The sequence below is a fragment of the Canis lupus genome, chromosome 1 (assembly GCF_011100685.1).
Source record: "Canis lupus familiaris isolate Mischka breed German Shepherd chromosome 1, alternate assembly UU_Cfam_GSD_1.0, whole genome shotgun sequence".
Classification (NCBI taxonomy): domain Eukaryota; kingdom Metazoa; phylum Chordata; class Mammalia; order Carnivora; family Canidae; genus Canis; species Canis lupus.
In genome coordinates, this window is record NC_049222.1 from 13,680,454 (window position 1) to 13,698,744 (window position 18,291).

Here is an 18,291-nt window from a genome sequence, read left to right on the forward strand (position 1 = left end):
TCCCTCTGCCTATGTCTCTGCCTCTCTCTCTGTCTCTCATGGATAAATAAACAAAATCTTTTTAAAAATTGACAAAGTAAATGATTAATGTACAGAAATATCTACAGTAATATTATTTATAACAGAAAAACTAGCAACCAGCTGAATGTCCACTTTTTTTTAAGCTATTATTTATTGGGACACCTGGATGGCTCAGTGGTTGAGTGTCTGCCTTCAGCTCAGGGCACGATCCCAGGGTCCTGCAATCCAGTCCCACACTGGGCTCTCTGTCAAGGAGCCTGCTTCTCCCTCTGCCTATGTCTCTGCCTCTTTCTGTGTGTCTCTCATGAATAAATAAACAGAGCCCACTGCAGGACTCAATCCCAGGACCCCAGGATCACCATATATACCATATATATATATATATATATATATATATATATATATATATATTCGTATTTAGAGACTTTGGTTCTTGCTTTAATGCACTTAAGGTTGACAAATGACGTGTGTGTATATTCAGAAGACTTAAAGACAATACATCAAATAATTTAACAGTAATTCTTTCCAGCTGATGAAATTGAAAGTGATTTTTAGTTTCTTTCGATGCTTCCCTGTATCTGCCCAATTTCCTAGAATCATATATTATTTCTTATTATTGACAGTTATGTTTCTTCACAAGTTACTTTTCAAAAAAGCTGTCCGCCACAACTGGGCCTTTGCATAATAAATCTCTAGTTGTAGTCAATGATTACCCATGCTGTACAATAAAGGCTACACAACTCAAACACAAAATGGTGTTTTTAAGAAGCAGAAATTCCAGAGAATCCTTTAAAGAGGTCCAGGACCGCTCAGCAGCCCCGCAGAAACTGGTGTCACATCTGAGTCTAGCAACCAGGCCCAACCCCTCCCTAGATGAGCCAGGCCAAGGAGGACAGGAGCCCAACACCCTGGAGCACCTCCAAGAGGATCCCCACCCCAGGAGGAGAGCACAAGTGAGAACAGGCCTGGCCCTCTTTCTCCCTCTTCCCACCTCCTCCCCCGCAGGATCAGCGGCCATGCTGACTCAGTTGCAGGCCTTGCTCTGTATCTGGCTACATGATGCAACTAAAGCATGTCAAGGAGAACTCCACAAGCAGTTCTAAAGGAAACTTGGCCATCACCAAGTCCAAATCCCTCGTTTCCAAATGGTGAAACTTAACCCCACACTCTCTCATACACACATTTTTAAAAGTGATGTAAGAATTTCACTACCTGCCTGTTAATAACCTATTTTATATAAGTTCTATTTTTATTCCATTTTATAAATAAAAAAAAAAAAAAGGAGGGACAGGGCTACAAAATAACTTCCCCCAGGTTACAATGTTATAGTAAATGGTAGAACCAGATTCCGGCTTAAATCCAAGTGGTACCCTCAACAAATACACTGCACTCTTGTATGAAGCACCATCCTCTTGGTTTAATCTGAATTTTAATGTATCCATTTCACGTGGACTACGGAATATGTTGTGTAAAATACATGAAGCACTCCTTCCTCTCATGATCATTAGTTCTGTGATAACAGGACCAACTAAATGAGACAGTGAATGTAAGAATTTGTCTCTTAGAAACATGAAGTCAACTGGCTTCACTTGCTAAAGGAGGAAATTTTCAAGGAGAGTTCCAAGGAATTTGGGGGAAGGAGGAGAAATATATGAATCAACCCACACTATGTATCTAAGGCACCATGCCAGGCTCCTCACATGAGAACTCTAGTTCAGGGCTCTACCTCCTGAGATGAGATTTAAAGGTGAAACTTTCTATCCAGTGTCATCATTTCCCCCAGTCCTGGAGGACCCTGAGATTTGCTTGCTGGAGCTCCAAATCCTCCCAATGTGATACTTGAACCTGACCTTTCTTCTCTGAGCCTCATTCTGTATGTGTATCCCTTCATTCACACCCACATATCATGTGCATTTGAGCGTGGCTTCTCAGTAGACCCCAAACCACATGACAGCAGGACCACATTTTATTTATCTCTACATTCCTATTCCCCTTCCTAGAACTCACATAGTGCTTTGCACACTAACGTTACATAAACATACCATAAATTTGTAAAAACTATTCATGAGCAGAAATCTATAGTAGGAAAGCAATAAGCTATCTGTAGCAATGTTGAGTGCAGACAATGACTGTCATGAAAGCAACTGATGTCCAATTCCAAGAAAGAGAGTTGCTATTTTAGTATTTTGAAACCTAAAAAATTAAAAATTATAGTAAATAGATCAAAGTTTTCTTTTTCTATTAGATCAAAATGCTTACATTACTGGTTCTTTGACACCGTTGTGCATCAGAATTTTGATGGGGGTGGGGGAGAGGAGTAGTAGGGGGACGAGAGGAGGGGGACAGGAGAGGAAGTACAAAGTACAGATTTCCAGATCCAAATCTCCAGACACTGTGATTCAATATGTCTAGGCCCTGGAATCTGAATTCCTTTCAGTGGTTCAGGACTGGTTGTTCACAGATCATCCCTTCAAAATCACAGACTTCTGTCAGGTTCCTCACTGACACAGGCCATCCAATGGTTAGTGCTGATTCTGGCATGAGACTGGCTGATTCCCAGCTCTGCCATTTACTGACTCCATGGCCTTGGACAATCGCTAAACTCACTTCACCCCAGTCTCCTCATCTGTAATATGAGGTGATATGAGCAACTCTTCATCTAATGGGGACTAAATGAGAGAACATGTTATCAAGTGCCTTGAATATTGCCTGCCACCAATAAAGGTCCAATAAATGTTAACTATCGTGATTTTTACTCACTAAAACCTGTCATGAGGTTACAAATCTCAGAAAAGTTAGTGTTACCTAGATAGCAAATATAGAGAAAAAAGTGTAGATTATTTTTTAAATGGAAAAAAAATTAAGTCAAGAAAAATTTTAGAGGAACCACAAATCACTGGTTGTACCACACGCATGCACAGACATACGCACTCACACACACACACACACATACACACAAACACACACACCCAAATTTTACAAGGTCTTCCCTTTCTACATTTAGGTCTGGGTTTCTTATAAATAGCAAAGAGCAACAGCAAAAGAAAAATATGAAAAACAAAAATAAAAGTGAAATTTACTAATAGTAAGAGAGGAGGATTAAGACTTTGAATAAGGGAGTATGTATTTAATATTTCATGTTAAATTTCATATTAGTACTTTACAACTTATGAATTTTTAATATTTCATGTTAAATTTCATATTAGTACTTTGCAACTTATGAGTTTTTATTTACACCCAGCATTTCCCCCAAAGGAATTTTGTGTATCTCTTTCAAGTCAGTTACATATCGTGATTCCAATTTTATAAATGAGAAAAGTGACCTTAGAAATTTAAGTAATTACTAGGGAGAGATGGAGTTAAGCTCACACCTAGAACTCAGACTCCAAAGGCCAAGCCTATACAAATGCCACATTGCCTCCACTTCTTAAACACACACACACACACACACACACACACACACACACACAAAAGGTAGCAAATAAGTGTAGAATCCTAATTATAGCTCAAGAACGGAAGAAAATAAATGAATCAAAGATGAATCCCCTGACATCTATTATCAGTTTTCTTTTCAAGCCCAAAGACTCACTGCAAAGGCAAACCACCACCCTGACTCACTTAGAATCAAGTTCCCTCCCACCCCCGGAGCAAAGGGCCATTCATTGGCGGGAGTCATGGCTGCCCTCCCTTATGGGAGTCTCCTACACCTCCCTCTATGATAGAGCCATGATTGCTGATCACCCCTAAATTGAATTATATTCTCAGCTCCACCACTTGTTAGTATTACAAGGATGATGTATTCACTCTCCCTGTGTAAACAATGTGTCCTTCATATTAGTTTTCAACCTACTTTCTTCAAGCTTCTAGTATTCCTGGATTCAATGAGCGAACTAGCGTTAACATACATGACTTCACAGGAAGGTATCATTAGCCAGAGAAGGAGGAGCCTAAGGAAAGTGAAGCAAGGCTCTGAGTAGATTTGGAGTAGGAGGAGGCCGTGTTAGATGGGCAGGATCCCTCCTCCCTCCTCTTTACCCATCCAAAAGATTACAAGGATGCCTTTAAACAGCTGAGCAGCCATAACATCAAAGCTAGCTTTAGTTTATGTTAGGAGAAAAGCTAAGAAGGAATGCAGTTCCTTAAAAAAAGAAGAAAGAAAAAGAAAAAAATAAGTCAATAAATAGGTTTATTGGCACATGAATTGAGAATTAAAAAGAGACAAGAAACAGGAAGTGCAAATTAAACTGAGATTTCTCACCTGGGAAGTCTTACATGTAGCATCTGATTCCTGAACTAAAAGTCTGGAGTGCCTGGAATGTATTTGTAGTTCTTTTCAAGGAGGAGATAAGCTTTCAGGTCATCATTAAGCTCACCAGCTGGATTTTAGTTTAAGAGAGGTGGTTAGGTGACTATAAGACAAAACTAATGTCAGAAGGAGGCTTCTGGGTTTCTTCTTTTTGAAAAACTCCTTCTGTTGCCTTGATTTTCACATCGCTCTCATACCACTGGCAGCAATGTTTGTGCTGATGAGGCAACCTTGTCCAAGTCTAAGCAATTACAGGCTGGTGGAGCAATTAGCCTGGGTGGAGAACACAAATTCTGTATGTTCCAGCTCCAAGGTATTGGTATTATTTTTAACTTCATCATCTCTATGATGAAAAATCTGAATGCTGGGGCACCTGGGTGGCTCAGTGGTTGAGCATCTGCCTTTGGCTCAGGTTGTGATCCTGGGGTCCTGGGATCAAGTTCTGCGTCAGGCTCCTGGCAGAGATCTTGCTTCTCCCTCTACCTGTGTCTCTGCCTCTGTGTGTGTGTGTCTCTCATGAATAAATAAATAAAATCTTTAAAAAAAGAAAAAGAAAGAAAGAAAGAGAAAGAAAGAAAGAAAGAAAGAAAGAAAGAAAGAAAGAAAGAAAGAAGGAAGAAAGAAAGAAAGAAAGAAAGAAAGAAAGAAAGAAAGAAAGAAAGAAAGAAAGAAAGAAAGAAAGAAAGAAAGAAAGAAAGAAAGATCTGAATGCCAACCCTGGTGTTGAGAAGACTGATTCCCAAGAATTATATCATCTCTTGTTTGATCAAGGCTCACAATTAAATGTTATCTATCAGCAGGAACTATGTTCAAAACTTAACACAAATATTATCTTGCCTTTACTCAAGAATTAATCAGTACACTAAACCAGTATAGACTAAATTAGAGAAAAATAGCATCTTCCAAATGCCAGATGTACAATAGTTGAGGGGTCTGAATCTAGTGGAGAGTTTCCAGTCCCTGTCACACTAAAAGAATATTCATAGTGGCCACATGTGGCAAGATATTTGTTTTTGGTCATCTGACAAACATTTGCTTGCCAGCTGCCATGCCTCAGACATTACAATGTCAAATGCTTCCCTCATAATACCCATGGCACAGCAGGTCCTCAAATTTCTGCACCCTCCATAGTCCACGGTGTCAGAACTGACTCAGTGGTCTCTACTCTCTTTTTCTCTGGCTCTTTCTGAATCTTTCTTCCCAGCATGAAATTCTACATTAAGCCATACACAAATTATATTCTCATCTTTCATGATGCCCTGTTAGCTTGAGGCAGGTTGCTCTTGTATCTTCTTCAAGTCTCCCTTTTCTTATCTTTAAAATGAGGTTAATAACACCTGCCTGTTAGGGAGATGAGAGAAATAATTATTCCTGAAATGCTTTGAAGATGAAAAGGGCCACATGACACTTGATGCTCGTTGTCTGGCAAAAGATGCTGAATTTTCCATTTGCATTAGCACGTTATTCAGGAAAATGAAAGATGAGACTGTCATAAAGAGTTTGTATGGTTAATTCTTGGCTAATGAGCAAACGCCATCCATAGTTACATTCTTCCACTGTCTTAAAGAACATACTGTCTTAATCAATTTACTGTTTTGAGAACAGATGCAAAAAAAGGGAAAGAACCTAACATATATTTTGTCTTTTCTGTGAAAATCTCATAACTAAGCAATTGATAAAGAATTTTCACTTTATAGTTGTATTCCAGCTAGTGAATAAAGAAATGATAGGATCAGAGCACCACCATATAACTGTGAGTGAACTAGTACAAGTAGGCCATGATCATCAATGGTTGATATCATCACAAAAGGAGACACAGTTGGACATGGTGTATTTCTTTTTTTTTAAGATTTTATTTATTTGAGAGAGAGTGGGCACACGAGTGGGGGGAGGGGAAAGGAAGAGGGACAAGCAGACTCCCTGCTGACATTATTGAAACATCAAGACAACTGGAAAGATGTGGATGAGACCTGTGCATTAGATAATAATACCATGTGGATAAAGAAGATGTGCTGCACACACAGGCGCACGCACACACACACACATATACACACACAAAGGAATATTACTCAGCCATAAAAAAAGAATGAAGTCTTGCCACTCGCAACAATGTGGATGGAACTAAAGTGTATTATACTAGGTGAAAATCAATCAGAGAAAGACAAAAATCATATAATTTCACTAATATGTGGGATTTAAGAAACAAAACAGGATCCCTGGGTGGCGCAGCGGTTTGGCACCTGCCCCTTGGCCCAGGGCACGATCCTGGAGACCCGGGATCGAGTCCCACGTCGGGCTCCCGGTGCGTGGAGCCTGCTTCTCCCTCTGCCTGTGTCTCTGCCTCTCTCTCTCTCTCTGTGCGACTATCATAAATAAATTAAAATAAATAAATAAATAAATAAATAAATAAATAAATAAATAAATAAATAAATAAAAGAAACAAAACAGATGAACATATGGGAAGGGAACAAAAAAAGAGAGGGAAACAAATCATAAAAGACAATAGAGAAACTAAGCGTTGATAGGAGGTGGATAGGGAATGGACTAAATGGGTGGTAGGTATTAAGGAGGACATTTATGATGAGCACTGGGTGTTATATATAAGTGATGAATCACTGAATTCTACTCCTGAAACCAATATTAAACTATATGTTAACTAACTAGAATTTAAGTAAAAATTTGAGGGAAAAAACCATAACAGTATTATGTCAATGATTACTCCCTGACTATGACACTTGTACTATGATATGGAAGAAAATGTCTTGGTTTTGAGGAAACACATGTTGAAATACTGAGAGGTAATAGGGCTACACATCTGTAACTATTCTCAAGTGATTCTCAAGTGAGGCAGAGAGGGAACAATAAGGCAATCAGGTAAAATAATAACACTTGGAGAATTTAGGTAAAGAATATAAGGGTATACCTTGAATTATCATTGTAATTTTTCCATTAAGTCTGAAAAGTTTTAAAAAATCAATTTGAGCAACCTTAGAATAAGTGGAATTTTAATGCTAGAACTTAACTTGTGACTTTAGTTCACTTTATACAGTAACGCAAAAGAATTCGGAACATCAAATCAAATATTTTGAACCTGAGGTAGAATATTCAAATAAGCAGAACTCCAGGGCAAAGAATTAGGGGGTCCCACCTAGACAAGAAGAAACCAGGGTGATCCACAGGTCACGGTCTGAAGAACCGTTTCCTCCAACAAGCAATAGTAGGGTGTGGCATACTCAGGGGCCAGTCATTTCCATCCAAAGTCTAGCTCTGAGGAAATCAAGCTCCTGTTCCCCATTTCTGTTCTCCTTACCCCACAGAAGTATCAAGATGAAGTTCTGGAATGGATGGAGAGTAACCAAAGCAATGTGATTTGGGCAAGACCAAAGTACTCACACCTCATAGAATGTTTCTGTGTTTCATTTCATTTTCTTATATTTCCAAATGTATTTTAATTAACATACATAGCTTTTATAATTAAGACTCCACAGCACTACTGACAAGAGCAGAAACCAATACTTCCCCTTTCAAGAAGATATTCTAGATAAAACATGGCAAATAGTAATTATAACTTTGATCAAAATAACACCTAGATGTGTTATAAAAATTAATCTAAAACCAGAACACAAAACCTACAGGAATCTTTTATCCATATAAAAATGAGTTTTCTCAGAATTCTCTGAGACAAATACAAATGATTATACCTTGGGTACATAAAGGAAATAAAATCTAGGTCTCCTCTTTTATAATGCTGTAGTTAGAATGTTAACGGTTAAAGAGCTAGGGTTGTCATAAATCAATGGAACTAAAAACAAACAAACAAACAAACAAAAATAAATCAATGGAACTGTGATCATTGTGTAAGGAAAGGAGTAGGGAGTCACCATGATTACTCAAAGATCCTCAGTGTCTCTTAAGATCCAGAACATGTTTGTTAACACCTAAAATCCGATATGTGTAAGCTTTTTTTTTTCACCTGAGGTGTGTGGTACTTTTGGATAATCTTACCTATAGCCAAAATATATAGCAATTCATAGTATGAGAAAACATCCAAGTGTGAAAGAAAAGTCTAGAATGATGAAGAAAAACTATATATAAATATATATATATTATATACATATATACTTACATGTATATATACATATATATTTATATTAGAATTGTTTGTCATACAGAGAAGCACTTGAGTTAGCCAGTTGCTATGGGCTGAATATTATGTCCCCTCATACACAAATTCATATGTTGAAACCTAATGCCCAACGTGATGGTATTAGGAGGTGCAGCCTTTGGGACGTGCTTCGGGCATGAGTGTGGGGTTCGGTGTTCTTATGAGATTAGTATTTTTATAAAAAGAGACCCCACAGAGCTCCCTAGCCCCCTCCACCACATGAGGACACAGTGGAAAGACAGCCATCTATGAACCAGAAAGTGGGCCCTCTCATCAGACATTGAGTTTGCAGGTATCTTCATTTTGGACTTCTAGCCTTTAGAACTGTGAGAAGGAAGTCTCTGTTGTTATAAGATTTAAAGCCTGATGGAATTCCCCTTGCTAGGTTTTGCACTTGCCTGAGACCCATCACCCTTTCTTCTTTCCAATTTCTCTGTTTTGGAATGGGAAAATCTATCCTATGCCTCTCCCATCATTATATATCACTTGTCTTGTTTCACTGATACACCGCTGGAGAGGAATTTTGCCTCAGGATGAGTCATGCCTCAAGTCTCACCTGTATCTGATTTAGATGATGTTGAGATGAAACTTTGGGCTTTACACTTTAGAGCTGATGCTAGAATGAGTTAAGATTCCTGGAGCTATTCAGGGAATGAATGCATTTTGCATGCAAGAAGAGCATGAATTTGACAGGGCCAGGGGAATGATGTTATAGACTAAATACTTGTGATCCCCCCAAAATTCATATGTGGATGCCCTAACCCTGACTATGATAGTATTTGGAGATGGAAGGAAATTAAGGTTATAGAAGTTCCAATAGATGGGTCCCTCATAAGGAATCAGTGACCTTATAAGGGGAGGAAGAGACAAAGATTGATTTTTCTCTCTCCATCATATGAGGACACAGCAAGAAGGCATCTCCAAGCCAGAAAGAAACTCATCAGGTACTGAATCAACCAGTACCTGGATCTTGGACTTCCCAGCCTCCAGACCTGTGAGATATACATTTCTGTGGTTTAAATCACTCAGTCTATGGTATTTTGTTCTGGCAGCCCAAGCTGACTAATGCAGATGCTAAAACAATTTAATGGGGGAAAGAAGAGTCTTTTCAAAAAATAGTGCTGGGAGAGCTGGATAACCACATGCAAAAGAATAAAGTTGGGCCCCTTACCTCATACCAAATGCAAAAATTAACTCCAGATTACCTAAATATTAAGGCAAATGCTATAAAACTTTTAGAAAAAAAAACACAAGAGGAAATCTTTGTGACCTTGGATTAATCAATGGTCTCTTAGGACATCAAAAGGCACAAGCAACAAAAGAAAAAAATAAGTAAATTGGTCTTCATCATAATTAAAACTTTAGTGCTGTGAAGAACACCACCAAGAAAATGAAAAGACAAAAAAAAAATAATAACTCACAGAATGGGAGTAAACATTGACAAATCAAGTAAGGGATTTGAATCCAAAATATATGAAGAATTCCTATCTTCCAATAAAAAAGGCAAACAACTTTTTTTTAAAGTGAGCTCAGGATTTGAATAGATATTTCTCTGAGGAATGTATATTAATGGCCAGTAAGTACATGAAAAGATGCTCGATCTCATTAATGATTAGGAAAATACAAATAAAAACCATTAAGATACTACTTCAGACCCACTACAATGGCTATAATTTAAAAGAAAATAATAAATATTAAAGGTGTAGAGAAATTGGGACTCTCAGAAATTTCTGGCTAGAATGTAAAATAAGCAGTCTGGCAGTTCCTCAAAATACCAAACACACGACCCAGCAATCTCACCCTTTGGTATATACACCTCCAAAATGAAAACATATGTGCACAAAAACTTGAACGTAAGTGTCCACAGCAGCAATATTTATAACAGCCAAAAATAAAACACCCCAAATGTACACCAGCTAATGCATGGATGAATTAAATGTGGTCTGTTCATACAATGCAATGTTATTCAGCCATGAGAAGAAAGCTAGTACTGATTCATGCTACAGCATGGACGAAGAGGCTTGAAAACATTATGCTAAGTGAAATAAGTCAATCACAAAGGACCATATATTGTATGATTCTGTCCATATGAAATGCTTAGAATAAGCAAATCTAAAGAAGCAGAAAGCAGAGGGGCATCTGGGTGGCTCAGTTGGGTGAGTGTATGACTCATGATTTTGGCTCAGGTCATGATCTCAGGTCATGGAATCGAGCCCCCAGGAAGGCTCACCCTCAGTCGGCTTGAGCTATTTATTCTCCCTCTGCCCCTCCACTGCTCTCTTATTCTCTCTAAAATAAATAAATAGATCCTTAAAAAACAACAACAACAACAACAAAAAAGCAGCAGCAGAAAGTAGATTAGTGGTTGCCTAGGAGAAGTTGGAATGAAATGGGGAGTGACCATGAATGGGTGCCAGGTGTTTTTAGGGTTGATAAAAATGTCTTAAATCAGGTAGTAGTGATGATTGCACAACTCCGAATGTACTAAACAACAACAAAAACAGCAACTGAATTGTGCATTTTAAAAGGGTGAATTTTAAGGTGAACTATATCTCAGTAAAGTAGTTATTTAAAAAGGCATTCCAGGGGCACCTGGGTGGCTCAGTTGATTGAGCGTCTACCTTTGGCTCAGGTCATGATCCTGGGGTCCTGGGATGGAGCCCCAGACTGAGCCCCAGGTTGGGCTCCCTATTCAGTGGGGAGTCTGCTTCTCCCTCTCCCTCTGCTATTCATCCCTCCTGTTTATGCTCTCTGGCTCTATCTATCTCTCTGTTAAATAAGTAAATAAATAATATTTTAAAAAATAAAAGAATACCTTAGGAAAGTCAGAGCAACATACAAAGGCTAGTAGCAAAGCAGTCGCAGGTTAAACGAAAATCGTGCTTTGCTGACACTCCTTGAAAGAATCAACAGCTGTTTTAGAGGGTCTAGAAAGGTAAGAAACCCACCAAGATGAACCAGACTGTCACTGAAAGGTGGAGCGGGCACAGGGAGCGCGTTGGGGGCAGCCCTGCAGCCCTTGCTTTGAAGGTGTCCCTGCGGACCACCCAGGGGAGGAACGAGACATTCACACTGTGCACGGATACATTGGCAAGTGGCTTGTTTTGCAACATCATACAGGAGCAATGCTTCTCAGTAGCATTCTAGGAATCATTCCAGAGCACTACTGAAAAATCTAAAACCTAGAATGTTAGTCCCTCTTTCAAACGTAAAATCTACCTTCAAAATCAAAGTTTGGGGGATCCCTGGGTGGCGCAGCGGTTTGGTGCCTGCCTTTGGCCCAGGGCGCGATCCTGGAGACCCGGGATCGAATCCCACATCGGGCTCCCGGTGCATGGAGCCTGCTTCTCCCTCTGCCTGTGTCTCTGCCTCTCTCTCTCTCTCTCTCTCTCTCTCTGTGACTATCATAAATAAATAAAAATTTATTAAAAAAAAAAACCAAAATCAAAGTTTGTGAGTTGTGACCCACTCAGAAAAAATACAATCTTATGTGAATGCACAACATACACAACATTCCTATATTTAATAAAAAAGAGTACTACAGAGAGAGCCCCTCTCTTAAATCAGGAGTTATTGGAGCCATGGGTGGGGCAGTTAAAGGTGGTGTCCGAATAGCTCCAGGCTACTGGAAGCTGTGAGTAAGCTTGAATCTGCCCAAAGTCAAGGCCAAGCCCCATTAGTGTAGCAGCCGGTGATGTCACAGGCCAGGAAGAAGCAGGATGACTGCTGGGGTCACACCCCTCCATAGATGTTGTGCCAGGTCAGACATGAAACACTGCAAATGAGGACATAAGTGATTAAGTCTTTTCTTTAAATTATTATACTTAAATTATGTTGCATTGAGACTCAAAACAATTATTAAATGGGAAGAAACAAGGAGCAATTGTTCTGGGCAGCCCCAGCTTGGTAGGAACTGACTGACTTATCTGGAAGGGGTCTCTTGCCACAATGAGTGCAAGTCACTGGTATGTGTGGGGGAGACTACTCCTCACCCTCCTTTATGAGAACAACATTCCTGATAAATCAGCAACAGTTTTTTTTTTTTTTTTTTTTTTTTTTTTTTTTTTTAGCATAGTCTTCATCCATTAACAAAGTTGTATCTAACTGGTTGGTTGATCAGTCATCACAGTACATGCATGAGACCTACCTAGGTTATGAAACAATGTTTAAAAATAGTTTTTAATGGGGGCAATTTTCCATGAAGGCATTTTGATCATCAGTTCATTTGAATTTCAAAACTGAATCAAATTCTTAAAAAAAAATTATTCTTCATTCTTCCATAGCATCTCTTGGTGGAAGGAGGTAGCAAACTATATTAGAAGAGGTCTTTGGCCCCAGAATCCAATGCAGGTTTCAATATTCACAGGATATATGCCCTCAGATTAATTATACAACTTTTTGGAGGTGTGGGTTGTTTTTTTTTTCAATCTATAAAATGGGGATAATTACACCAAACTCATAGATTGTTGTGAGATTTATTTAAATGCGTTAAATTGTAAGTAAACACCATTTTGTCCGTGTTGCAGTCGAATGCGAACTTCACCCTAGGATCCTGTTGTCTAGCTGGGATCCTCCTTGCCCACACTACATGTTAGAATTAACCAGAGAGGGTTTAACAAAGACAGTTCTCAATCCCCGCCCCCAGAAACTCTGGTGTAATTGATCTGAGGGAGGGAGGCGGGGACCCAAGCATCAATATTAGCAAAAAGCTCCTGGGCAATTCTAAATGGCAGCCAGGGTTAAGAATCACTGGACAGGAAGGAGTGTTCTCAAATTGTGATCCAGCAGAATTACCAGGTTTGGTTGTAAAATAAAGATTCCAGGGCTGGGCCCCATCCTACACTTACTGAGTCAGAATTTCTGGGAAGAGCCCCCAAATCTCCATTTTTAACAACTTCCCCACATAATTAGAATGTACTAAAATTCAAAACCAGGAAGGAGGCAGGGGAGGGGCTGGGGAGCAGGAGGCTGGGGTGACCAATGCTTCCTAAATCTGGTTGAAAAGACATTTTTCTGAGCCCCACCCCCAGAAAAGATTATCTTGCTTTTGTGTCTCTTCACCTGTTTTTGAGGTTTGGGAATCACTCATCTAGATTTCCACCTCTTCTATCAGAGATACAAAGGATCAAACTAGATGATACATGATCCAGAATCTGTATTCAGGATGAGGATACTCCTAAACCAATTTAACTCTCACATTTTAACATGAAAGAACACGTAGGAGACACAGCTGCCTATTCATTCGGGAAGGAATGTAAGTTTGTCTGTTGGGATTCCCCACCTTTGCCCTCTCTTTTGAACTTCTTTCAACCCCTCCAGCTTTAGGAAGAGAAAGGGAAAAACAATAATATATTTGTTCAAGAAGAATAGATTCACTAATATATTCAATATATCCATTAGAACGTGTATCTACATATATACATACACAAATATATCTGCACACATACATACTTATATACACATATGTATATGTCCGCATGTATATAGTCATTGAGTTTATTTGAGAATATTTCTTCAGTGGATTGATCCTTCGATGAATTGTGTTGACTTCACTTTTAGCAAGTCCATCTAGAGCCGCTATTCTCATCAAGGGGAATGCCCTGTTCCCTCAGTAAACCATTTGTTTTTCATCCAGGGTAATTGGAACATCCCATTTCCCCTCCCTCTGCTGGTGAACACTTACTCATCTTTAACATCTAGCTCAAATGAGAAGTCTTCTTCCCACAAGTACTGACCCAATAGCATTCTCTCCTACCCTCTTTCCACCAGAAACAAATGTTATTTCTCCCTAGGGCACAACTGCAGCAGGGGTTCGGCATAGGATGACACAAGAGCAATTGTTCTCAGGATGGTCAACAGTCTCTGTGTTCCCTCCAGGAGTTGCTGGTTCTGTTCTTACAAGTTAAACTCTGGAGTAAACTAGACATTTACCCACTGTGCTTTTAGCTAACAAAATACTGTCTGCTACATCTCCCAAGATACTGAGAGTGGTCCTAAGGAATTGCTGGAAGCACAGAAAGATTTCAGACGATGATCCATGGAATTCATGGATCATTAGATAATTTTGATCATTCCCATCCTTATAAGAATGAAAATATGGGATCCCTGGGTGGCGCAGCAGTTTGGCGCCTGCCTTTGGTCCAGGGCGCGATCCTGGAGACCCGGGATCGAATCCCACGTCGGGCTCCCGGTGCATGGAGCCTGCTTCTCCCTCTGCCTGTGTCTCTGCCTCTCTCTCTCTCTCTCTCTCTCTCTCTGTGACTATCATAAATAAAGAAAAAAAAAAAAAGAATGAAAATATGGTGTGGATTTAACCAGGAATTGTGATGTAACTATATTGGGAGGATCTGAGGAGGAAAAAGAGGGTAATGGTATAAGAGATAAAATTCTCATCTGCCATCAAATGAAGTCATTAGGTCTTGTGGGTTGATTGTGCCCCCCAAAAAAGATATTTTGAAATCCTACCCTCCAATAACTAAATGTGACCTTATTGGGAAGTCAGGCAGGTCCTTGTGGATGTAATCAGGTCAAGATGAGGGCTTTAGGATGGGTCCCACACCAGTATGACTGGTGTCCTTAAAAGATTCAGGAAATTTGGATGCAAAAACACACACACGGGGAAGAAGACAGGAAGGTCTACCAGGAAGAGGGCCATGTGATTACGGAGGCAAAAGAATTGGGAGAATTGTTTCTAGATAGTAAAGACTTCCTTCAGCGAGCTTGCTAACACCATTTGACTTCTTAAACTATGCATATGTATTATTTTGATAAAAATGAAAATTAAATTTCAAAAGTAAGCAATAAAACAGTAGTTACATAGTCGAGGTCACAGCTACAACACCTGTAAAACAGATGAAAAAGCCTATCAGGCTTCCGGGCCAGCTACAGTTTCAAAGTGCAATCAGACAAAGCCGGCATTTCAGACAATTCAGATGAAAGCTGTCATATGTTCTAGAAAACTCTGACTCAGGAAGTGGCTCTCATGGTAAAGAAGACACTGATGCAAAGGTATATGAAAGAATTTGAATAAAATTACTTCAGGATTGTGAATTTGGGAAAATGTGATATTTCAAAATGAATGTATTATTTTGTAATAACATGATTTTAAGTATGTGTATCAGTAATTGAATTAATTAAATATAAATAGAAAGGAAAAAAGAAATGGACTGGACCAGTCACTGCCTTCAAATAGACAAAATCTTATTTTCCTTATTTTGCAGTTGAGGAAACTGAGAGCCAAAGAGATTAAAAACTTCAATTTGCTCAGCCAGGCAGTGAGCAAGGAAGCCTACAATCTGACCTTGCTGCTTGCTAGTATTTGCAATTTATCATTTGCATAGCACATTTTAAGTGAGGACAAGAAAGCACCTACCTATAAGCACCATTAACCCTCATGATTCTTTGAGGCAAAAGAGAAATAAATTTTAGTCTTCATGTTAAGTCAATGAAAGGACAGAAAACACAAGATCATTATTATTAATGAGAAAAAAGCCTTTATGTATATAGTGCCTCTGTTGTCAGAAGGCCATGCTAATTAATCCATGATCCTGCTTCTTCATGAAGAAAGCAGATAGCAATTAGCCTCCCTGTTTAACAGATGGGTATACTGAGGCCAAGAGACGCTACCCATAAATCTGACAACTTAGATGAAACAGACCCATTCCTTGAAAGACATAATCTGCCAAAACTCACACAAGAAGAAATAGACAGGAGTCGGTTTATATCTAATAATGTGATTGAATTAATAATGAGTAACCTTCCAAAATGGAATGCACCAAGTAGGTTCACTGATTAATTCTACCAAATATTTAAGGAAAATATACTGATTTTCTACAAACTCTTCTAAAAGATAGAAGCAGAAGGAATACTTTCCAACTCATTCTATGAGGCCATCATTACCCTAATGCCCAAATCAGACAAAGACATTACAAGAAAATGACAGAGCCTTTTCTGACAAAACTGAACATACTCTTGCCATACAATCCAGCAATCTCACTGCTTAATATTTATCCAAGGGATTTGAAAATGTATGTTCACACAAAACCCTGCACATGGATCCTTATAGCAGCTTTACTCATAATTGCCCAAACTTGGAAGCAACCAAAACATTTTTTAGGTGAATAGACAAATAAATTATGATCCATCCTGACAATGGAATACTATCTAGTGCTAAAAAGAAAGCTACCAAGCCATGAGAAGACATGCGAGACACGTAAGTGCATATTACTGAGTGAAAAAGCCAATCTGAAAAGACCACATACCATGATTCCAACCATATGGCAGACTGGAAAAGGCAAAATTGTGGGGAGAGTAAAAAGATCAACAGTTACTAGAGGTGGGTGAGAGGAGGGATGAGTAAGCAAAACACAGCGGATATTTAGGGCAGTGAAAATACTCTGTATGATACCATAATGATCGATGCATGTCATTATGCCTTTATCCAAACCCACAGAATGTACAACCACAGACTATGGACTTTGGGTGATTATGACGTGTCCTTGTTGATTGGCCAGTCGTAACAGATGTACCACTCTAGCGAGGGATGTTGACAATGGAGGAGGCTGTGCATGTGTGGGGACGAGCAGTATGGGGGAAATCTCTGCATCTTCCTTTCAACTTTGCTATGAAACGAACACTGCTCCAAAAAGGTAACATATTAAAACAAGAGGCCTAATCGAGGAGTTAAAGTTAATATCGGCAGTAGTGGGACAAACTGAAATTATGTGCCACCTCTCATCTCCATCAGCCATCCCCCCCCAACACACACTATTATCATAAAATGTCTAGGAGAACTTGCTCATTTCCTCATAAGACAAGATATTTGGCTCTTGGATGCCGATGTGAGTGCACAGCTTCTCTGCCCTGGATATGGGCACAGCTCCCATGGGATCTGATCCAGGAGAGGATCGCCCAAACAGGCCCCTGCAAGAGAACCACCAGATTGTACGCAGGTATGAATGAGTGTATTTCTGTTGCACATTTGAAAAGAATGTTTCATCATGGCATGGGGCAAACCCTGTTCTTACAGAATCTTGGCTCGATACAATGAGCTCACACGTTGAGGAAGGGCAAGGAGGGAATTGGGGGGGACAGTTTTTAAAAAGGATCCTATTTTAGATCCTGGTCACCCCAGGAATGGAATTCCTGAACAGTACCTTTGAGGAATGAATGCTGACCACACTGATCCATCATAACATTCATTCCAACTTCGGGATAAATATTTATGTGGTGATAAGAAGGAACGCATATATGTGTGCATTCCCAGAGACATATTTACATCTCAAGGAACCAGAGGCAGAGCAACACGTTTCCCTGGGGACCTGTTTTTTTCTAACGTCTGTCAGCCTCAATGACGACTGGCTCTCCTGGCTCTACTGCCAATGAGTGACATCACCGCTGCCCCACTCAGACAGCACATTTAAAAGAGACACTCAGCTTGACCCACTCAGACACGCTGGGCTTGGGAAGGGCGAGTAATATTTTTATAAGCTACCACATGCTCTTAATTTATTGTGCTTTCAAATGTCTACGCATTTACTCCAGGATAAAAGAAAGCAAGTTTTCATGCCCAAGAAATAAAATAAGAAATCATGTTTCAACAATAATGCTTGAATGGAAAACATGAAAAGAGTAATAAATAAAATTTTTAGAACCATGGCACAAAATGGAATGCGGGTTAAGTTCTGTTCCCTTGGAACTCCTCCATTGTGGCTAGCACAACACTCATCTTGACTCAGTTCCCCGGAGTCCCAACACCCTCCCTCACTGGTTCCTGGTGCTGACCTCTGACCCTGCTGTT

The 18,291-nt window shown here is 39.5% G+C and overlaps 1 protein-coding gene across 1 annotated transcript in view; it reads right to left on the reverse strand.

The window, feature by feature from the left end:
• Nucleotides 1-18,291, reverse strand: part of SERPINB5 (serpin family B member 5) — a 77,557-nt gene that overhangs the window by 41,285 nt on the left and 17,981 nt on the right. The gene's annotated exons all lie outside the window — the stretch shown is intronic.